This window comes from Phocoena sinus, chromosome 14 (assembly GCF_008692025.1).
Source record: "Phocoena sinus isolate mPhoSin1 chromosome 14, mPhoSin1.pri, whole genome shotgun sequence".
In the NCBI taxonomy this organism is placed as follows: Eukaryota; Metazoa; Chordata; class Mammalia; order Artiodactyla; family Phocoenidae; genus Phocoena; species Phocoena sinus.
In genome coordinates this window covers 13,779,371-13,788,692 of record NC_045776.1, presented here as the reverse complement: position 1 = coordinate 13,788,692, position 9,322 = coordinate 13,779,371, and positions in this window count along the sequence as shown.

Below are 9,322 nucleotides of genomic sequence, written 5' to 3'. Positions count from 1 at the left end.
AATTTTTTATTTTTCATAAATAATCTGGCCTCCCTCCCATGATTTTTATGATTTAAAAATTTTTACCTAAATCTCCAAACCTGTTTAAAATGAAATTCAATCCGACAATATCAGCAATGCTTTTGGATGTGTCCAGTAACTCCTGGATAAAGGGGCTCAGCTCTCAGATAGCTTCAACTTTCCCCAACTTCTCGCCTGCAGACAATCCCTGGACATTTGGGGGAGGAACATGCAACCGCTCCGCCAACGTTCTTGGCTGAATTCTTCAGCTAGTGTAAGTTATGATCTGGTCGTTCCTGGTTTGAGCACTGCTCTGGTGGTACACGCTGGTTCACCAGCACCCTCCAAACTTATTCAACCCTTACTGCTATAGACCCCTGAGCCTCTGGCCTTTCCTCTCCTCCAGGCAGCCTGCTGTCCTGGTGGTCCTCTGCTCTGGCAGACCTCCACCATTTCCAACCTTAGCTCTGATGTCTCTTTCCCCTACCACTGCGGGCCTGGGGGTGGTCCCATGGCTCTCAGCTCAGCCTCCTACAATGTGGGATCCCAGACAACTGGGGTTAGGTCAGCCCAGGGCGCCCTCTCTATCTAGTGCCTTTGGCATAGCCGCCTCCCAGGTTGAGCTGAGCAGGTCTGAGAATTGATCCAGAGATATTTTCAGGATCCTAATAAACATCTTGGTTTGAGAGAGCCCTTCTTCTGCTCTTGGCTTTTCTCTCTCCTTACTTGAGCCAAAGCCAAATGAGGCAAAAATCCGGGCACACATAACATTTTCTAGGGCTCCTTCCCCCCTCTCTGGACCTCTTAGGCTGTAATCCCTTGGGGCTGGAAGAATCAGTCTTTCCCCACCTTCCATCGTATGGCAGGCAATATATCTCAGTTTTCACTATCATATCACATCCACCCTCTTCAGCAGAAGAACTATATGGGCTGGGTTATCCAGAATTGGCCTTACGATGTTAAAGGGAAAAAAGGAGTGGGAGGTGGAATGAATTGGGAAAATCTTCTCTTAATTCTCTTTTACGCAACAGAGGCCGAATGCTATCTCCTATTTCCCAGCATTCACACTGTAATGTGACAGATGTCTCAGTCCATGCACTCCCCCTCCCCGGACCCAAGGCAAATGGATACTTGGGGCGAACTAGGTCATAGCCTGGGTCTCAAAAAGGCAGAAGAGGAATAGACATTACTGCTTTTCAAAACATTTCCCTTTTCCACATATGTACACACTTTTTACAACCTTTTTTTTTTTTTTTTTTTTTTTTTTTTTGCTGTACGCGGGCCTCTCACTGTTGTGGCCTCTCCCGTTGCGGAGCATAGGCTCCGGACGCGCAGGCCCAGCGGCCATGGCTCACGGGCCCAGCCGCTCTGCGGCATGTGGGATCTTCCCGGACCGGGGCACGAACCCGTTTCCCCTGCATCAGCAGGCGGACTCTCAACCACTGCGCCACCAGGGAAGCCCCACATATGTACACACTTTTTTATGGGAAACATTTAGTAGTTAAGGACATTAAGGAACGCTGGAATAGTTTTGAGAACTCAAAAAATAACCCCTTAATGTATTGTTTTCTTAGATTAAAAGTGCATTTCATTGTGTTAACAGCAGGTGCTCTTATACTACAATGAGCTATAGATGCACATAAATGGGAGACGTAAAATATAACGGTCCATAAGAGTGCTCTGGAACCTGGATTCAAATCCTGACCCTGCCACTTAACTTAGGCAAGTTGCCTATCTTGTGCCTTCATTTCCTCGTTTGTAAAATGGGGATAATAATTCATAAGGTGCTTATGATGACTACATAAAATAATACACATACTTAGAACCATTCCTAGTACGTAGTAAAAATGTAACAAATACTGTTATATGTGCATATATAATTATGATATGCATGTAATTGTGATATGACACTTACTCCCATATATATTCCAGTAACTATGGGCCAGGTGCTGTTCTTAGCATTAAAAATACAAGTTGAATGAGGCAGACGCAGTCCTGCCCTTATGTGTGTATCAGAGCTGAATACAAAGACCTGCAGTAGCTCGTTGTACACAAACACGATCAAGGTGTTATCTCTTAGGGAAATCCTCAGTTAGCCAGAGTTGTATGGCTTCGAAAATACCAGTCAGGCTACCCCATCTGAAATGTCACTCCAGTTGACACGTATGTCCTTGGCTGACACTCTTTAATCAATGGCCTTTCAGCTCTGTCCACAGTTCTGTTGGTGTGTCCCAAGGTCTTTTGGTTCTCCCCAGGTGTGTGGACTGCTATCCTGGGACTGAGTTCTTCCATCCGTGATACACATAGGGGCAGTAGGGGCACTTGGGCTTTAAGGTGATGGGGCTTTTTAAATTGAGCCCTGAAAAGAAAGGAAAATAAAAATAATGGAAGGCAAGGAAGTAGGGAGGAAAGAAAAGAGGAAGAAAGAAAGGGAGGGAGGAAGGAAAGAAGGAAAAGAAGTGTGGTGTGAAAAGGACTCAAGACAAATTTTAATGTTTTGGCCCAGATTCTTGTTCCCTTCTTGACATCAGACAAAGTGTGGGATTAATCCACCCAAGTGCATCAGGAAGAAGGTCTGATGGGGGGAAGTATAGAAGACCCACTAATGCTGGAGCCCACCTAAGAGGGCTGAGCTGAGCACCCCTGGAAAGGCTCTCCCTTCTTCAGGCACTTAGGGCTCAGACTAGCTCCGACAACACCCTGTCCTGCCTTTTCACTGGCCCCAGGATGTAACCTGCGTTTCTTTCTTGCTCGCAGCTGCCATCAGCCAATCTAGCCTTAGAGATTTCCTCTTTTCTGAGCCAGCTGCAGAGTGAGCCCCGGTGTCCCAGCTACCACACTCAACCCAGCCCAGAGCAAGCACACAGTCCATTTTCTTTCTAAGAGATTTACTACCAGGAAACAGATAAGAGGTAACAAAAATAAGCAGAGAGGGAATTACCAAGATAAAGGCGGTCTTTCACAGCCCCTGTAGCCGAACTCTAGTTATTTTTTCAAAACGAGATTGAATTGAATGCTCTGCTTTTTCCAGACAGAAAGGTGATTAAAAGTGCAAGTTTGCCCAGGACAGAGGGGAGTCGTAGGCCGGGAGTCCTCCTTCAGTGCTAAAACTGGGAGAGTCCCGGACGAAACGGAGTTGGCCACCCTATGAGTGCTCAAACGTGGCCTCTCATCGCCTTGACAGAGCTTCCTGACTCAAACCTGTGGGAAGCCCCCCATCAGGCCTGAACAAAACGTGGTGGTTAGGGCTCCTCCAGGTGCCTATTTGTCTCAAATGGCCAATTCATGTTTCTCAAGATCATTACTAAGGCACCACTCCTGATTCCGACTCCTTAGGAAGCCCGCACAGCGTGTTTTCTCCTGTTCAGCTTCCCCACCTAAATGGCAGGCGTCAGCAGGGCTCTTTCCAGGAGCTCCCCTGGCCATATTCTAGGGATTGGTTACCTTCTCCTTCTCAGACCAAGGAAATCCTCCCACCTCCCACCCCTCAACAGCATTTTGCAAACTGCTATTTCCCGGAAGACTATCTTACAAATCATCTCAAAGTTAAACCTGTTCCTGTGCTGTCGAGGTGCAGGGGGATCTTCCTTCTCTTCTTCTAGGTTCTTTGACTGGTCTAATAGTTCAATTGACATAAGACACATTAACAGGAGAAAAACCAATTTTTATCTTGTACATATGGGATCCTCATAAAATTATGACACCCAAAGGCAGCCGGGCAATGGAGGCTTATATGCCATCCTGAGCTACAGGATGGGACAAGGGCTGGGGCTTCAAAGGGGAGAAAGATAACTTCCTGGAGGATAAGAAGACCAGATTTTGCTAATAGAGGTTTGCCCTGCCATACTCATAGGTCATTCAGATAAAAAGTTATTTCTGGGTCAGGCCCCTTATCTACATCCTTTTAGGTCGTTAAGGGAGAGGTGACAGCTCTTCTTGAACCTGTTGGATCTTGATGGACTTCAGCTCAAAATAATCCACATGCCGAAATGGCACATTTAGCGGGTGGCATATTCTGCCCTCCTTCAATGTTAAGGAACATTTCTTAAGAGGGACGCAAAGGATGCAGCCCCTCCCAAACTATTAAACCACAGACTTTCCTCCCTTCTCTTCAGGAAGTTACCATTACAGCCTCCAGCACCTCTGTTTTGAAGAGCATACGACCCTGGAGTCTTTGATTCCACTAAGCAGCTTTGGGCCTTTTCCTGGTGATACCCAGTGCTATTTTCATGGACAAATCATGCAGAACGCTGGGAGATTTTACTGAGGAGGACCCAGCACCAGGCCAGCCATGCCAAGCAATGTGCAGGGTGTGTGTGTGTGTGCACGCGTGTGCACGTGGATTGGAAGTCTGCCCTACTCAGTTCTTTGCACCACAACCCAGGTTGCAAGCGCCATCTTTACTGACTTGGGAGGAGCTGTTGAAAGTCTCTCCAAAGGCCACTGTGCCTGCATGATTTCTTGTACTTCCTAAAAATTATGAGGTCCAGTAGGTGCAAATTCCAGCCAATACAGTTCTTGGGTCACATTCCCTCTTGTGCCAGCATAGGTAGGATTCACTGTAAACAAATGGTTATATTCTTGCTTATATGTACTAGTATATATGTACGTGTTAGGTTTTCTAGTAGCGGTAAAGACTGTTGAACTGAGATTAGTTTAAAGCAATACACATGTCATAGTTCTTCTTTCCAGTGATATATCTCTTCATTTTTTTTCCCTACATTTTGTTTCTGTAATTTTTGAAGTGGCAATAAAACCAACCAGTGCTGATTTATATATTGAAAACAGGCTCTCTGAAGTAACTTGGGAAATGGAGTTTGAATTCCTGAATTTATTTATTTTCCCCTGCAGCTAATGTGGCTTGTTTGTTATTCTGGACCTGAGTGCTGATGCAAAGAAAGTAGAAGGGGTGACCTCCTGCTCCCGAGGGGCATTTATCACCTGTAATTTTCCAGAAGTCCTGCCTCTAATCTGCGAATTTCCTCCAGTGCAAATTGACTTTCACTGAGGTGAGTCTGGGGCCAAGTCATCTGCAGGTTCAAAGAAGTAAACTCTGCAAGCCATGAGGTGGAGCCCACCACCCTGCAAGGCCCCCAGGAGGGGAGCAGGTACTCTGCCCCACCCTCTGCTCAGCACTGGCTCCACGGGCAATAGTCACCCCAAACACAATCCAAGTTGTTTAATTAAAAGATGTCCAGGGAATTCCCTGGCAGTCCAGTGGTTAGGATTCTGTGCTTCCACTGCGAGGGACATGGGTTCAATCCCCAGTCGGGACCTAGGATCCCACACGCTGCACGGCCAAGAAAACAAAACCAAAACCAAAACGTCCAGTCCCTTATTTCCTAAGTGGAGCAGAATGGTAAGTGTTCCTGCCGTAAAGTATAATGGAGATTGGTCTTCTCTCACGCAGCCTGGTGAGGGAAATTGCTCTTAGAAGAACTGTCAGCCTTTCCAACGCAGCACTTTGGGCTGAGACTCACACATACGTGCTATTAAAGTTGATTTCTGGCAAGTGCCACTCGTGGTATTTATTCAAAGGAAGCCAAGTATTTAAATGGAGTCAAAACAAACCAGCCTTTCTGCTCTCCACAACCTACAACCTTCCGTTCAACCTTCTCTGAGATTTTGAAAAATTGACGACACCCTTTAATTAGTCCCTTTCTGCACCAACTGGTCTCAACTGGCACTGGAAATGATGAAATGCCAGAGAACACCACAAAGCTGTCTAAGTGGCAGCTTACTAAGAAAAATTCACTTCCTTTAATTTCCTTCCTGGGTTTTAGACCAACTGAGGTCATCTGCTCAAGAACAACCTGTCTCCTCTTTCTGCCTGCAAATGAGGGTGGTGCCTGCCAGCAGCTCACAGCACAAACTGCAGCAGAGCCAGGGGTTCTGCTGGCCCAGGGACAGGAATGAAGAACTGGGAGATGGGGACGGACATATGTACACTACGATGTATAAAACAGATAACTAATGAGAACCTACCGTACAGCACAGGGAGCTCTACTCAGTGCTCTGTGGTGACCTAAACGGGAAGGAATTCTAAAAGAGAATGGATATACGTATACGTATAACTGATTCGCTTTGCTCTACAGCAGAAATGAACCCAACATTGTAAAGAGACTATACTCCAATAAAAATTAATTAAGAAAAATAAAAGAGTGCATGGTGAATTTCAGTGTCAGAGAATGTGACAGCCAGAAGGGGCGCCAGAGAAGAGGAATTCCCGCACTGCCCTGAAGAAGAGGCTGAGGCGCAAGGCCCTAGAGCAGCTGGCTGAGGGGAGGGGAAGAAAGCAAGGGGGCTGCTTGGTCCTGCTGACTAATTTTGATCCACCAGAGGACTCACGCTTCCACCGCTCCCCAGTATGGATTTCCTTGTTGCAGAGGAAGAGGCCTGAGGGCTCAGGAAGGTAGACCAGCTTCGGGATGGTAGCCAGCACTGCAGGGTGAGGATAGGGCAGGACCAGAAAGTACTGTGGGCTTAAAAACATGTTTTCTCTGCCTTTCCTTTTTTTTTTTTTGATTTAATGTGCAAAGTTTTGAGTTAATTATTCTCCTCAGTTCATAGCACACTATCATCTTTGTCCTCTCAATGGCCCTGTGTTGCTTTGTTTATTTATTCCCTTTATCTGCAAATCCCATTCACTTCCCCTCATAGGCAACCATTCTAAACTGTTTAATCTGTATCTTTTTATTTGAATGTGTCTAGCAAAATGGTATTATTGTGTCGCATGTATGGATATATGAAGAGGTAGATAGATAGACCTCTATTTATATTGATATATATGAGATTTTTATTTTGAAAAAAATAAAGACACACAAGAAATTCATTAAAAAAGAAAATACAAAGGCACATGAAAAGATGCTCAACATCGTTACTCAATAGAGAAATGCAAACCAAAATCACAATGTGATACCACTTCACAGTCATTAGGAGGGCTACTGTTAAAAAACAAACAGAATTCCCTGGCGGTCCAGGGGTTCCTCCACTGCAAGGGGCACGGGTTCAATCCCTGATTGGGGAACTAAGATCCCACAAGCCACACATGGCCAAAACAACAACAACAACAAAACAAACAAAAAACAGAAAATAACAAGTGTTGGTAAGGATGTGGAGAAATTGGAAACCCCCTGCATTGCCGGTAGGGACATAAAATGGTGCAGCCGCACAGGAAAACAGTTTGGTGGTTCAGCAAAAAGTTAAACATAGGATTGCCATATAATCAAACAACTCCACTCTTAGGTATAGACCCAGAAGAAGTGAAAGCAGGGATGCAGATTCTTAAACGCGAATGTTCATAGCAGCATTATTTGCAATAGCCAAAAGGTGGAAACAACCTAAGGGTCCATCAACAGATGACTATGGATTTTTTAAAAGTGTATTATATGCCCACAGTGAAATATTAAACCTCCCCAAAAAAGGAATGAAATTTTGATCCACACTACAACGTAGATGAACCTTGAAGACATTATTCTGAGTGAAATAATCCAAACACAAAAGGACAAATAATGTGTGCTTCCACTTATATGAGGTACCTAGAATAATCAAACTCATAGAGACAGAAAGTAGAATAGTGGTTACCAGGCAATGGAGGGAGCGGGGAAGGAAGAGTTATTATTTATTGGGTACAGAATTTCAGTTTGAGATGATGACAAAGTTCTGGAGGTGGATGGTGGTGATAGTTGTACAACAATGTGAATGATCTTGATGTCACTGAATTGTACACTTAAAAATGGTTAAAATGGGTCTTCCCTGGTGGCGCAGTGGTTAAGAATCTATCTGCCAATGCAGGGGACATGGGTTCGAGCCCTGGTCCGGGAAGATCCCACATGCCATGGAGCAACTAAGCCCGTGCGCCACTACTACTGAGCCTGCACTCTAAAGCCCACAAGCCACAACTACTGAAGCTCATGTGCCTAGAGCCCGTGCTCCGTAACAAGAGAAGCCACCACAATGAGAAGCCCGTGCACCGCAACTAAGAGTAGCCTCCCACTTGCCGCAACTAGAGAAAGCCCGCATGCAGCAACGAGGACCCAACGCAGCCAAAACTAAATAAATAAATTTACTTTTAAAAAATGGTTAAAACGGTACATTTCAGTTATGTACACATTATCATGCACACAAAAAGACATGTAAAAAAAATTCCCTGCCACCAAAAATAAGATTACAATAAACATCTCTGGCCTGTCCCACGATGGCGCTGTGTGAGAATCTCTCCAGGATATATTCCTAGAAGCCAAATTTCTGGGACATTTTTAATTTAACCAAGTACTGCCAGGTTGTTCCAGAAATGGAGCTCCAGTTTGCACTCCTTCCCACCAGCAGAGCACAGGTGTTTCTCTGTCCTCACATTCCAGCCAACGTTTGGCATAACCAGCTTTCTAATTTTTGCAAGTCTAATACGAGAAAAGTGTTGCTTTGATTTGCATTTCTCTAATTGCTAATGATTTTACTCATCTCTTTATAAACTGATTAGCTTTTCGAAATTCTTCTTCTGTGTAATGGCTTAAGTGTGTCCCCTGTGAAAAGGCATGATGAGGTCCTAACCCCCAGTGCCTCAGGATGTGACCTTATTTGGAAATAGGGTCTTTGCAGATGTAATCCAGTTAAAATAAGGTCATTAGAATGGGCTCTAATCCAATATGACTGGCGTCATTTCTGGAAAAAGGAAATTTGCACACGGAAACAGATGTGCACACAGGGTAGACGATGTGAAGAAATATAAAAAGGACACCATATGAGGACTGGAGTTGTACTGCTGCAAGCCAAGGAATGTCTGGGGCTACCAGACGCTGGAAGAGTCCAGAAAGGATCCTACTAGGCTATCCGAGAGATCCTGGCCCTGCTGACACCTTGATTTTAGACTTCCAGCCTCCGCATCTTTGAGACAATAAATTTCCGTTATTCTAAGCCACCAGTTTGGGTTATTTTGTTATGACAGCTGTAGGAAACTGATACCCTCTGTGAATTGCCTGTCCATATTATTTGCCTCTTTTTCAGCGGGGCTCCTGCATCTTCCTATAATGTGCAGAAGTTCCTCATCTGCTCCAGATTCATCTTCATTTTTTGCCTTTCTGCCTCTATCACTCCCACCGGCTCCCATGGGGTCACTTTGAGAGCAGAATTTCAAGTAGAAGGGAAGGGCAACCCAGCTGGACAGAGATGAGAAGGAAAGAGGAAGCAGGGGTATTTTTAGGCCAAAGAGGCTTTGTGCTGCCCCTAAACAGAAGTGGGAAGGCAGGCTTGGATTGGAGGAAGGTCAGCCTGAAGATACTGAGGAATCTCTGTCATTCCCTAACTGCCTTGAGCCCTTTATCCT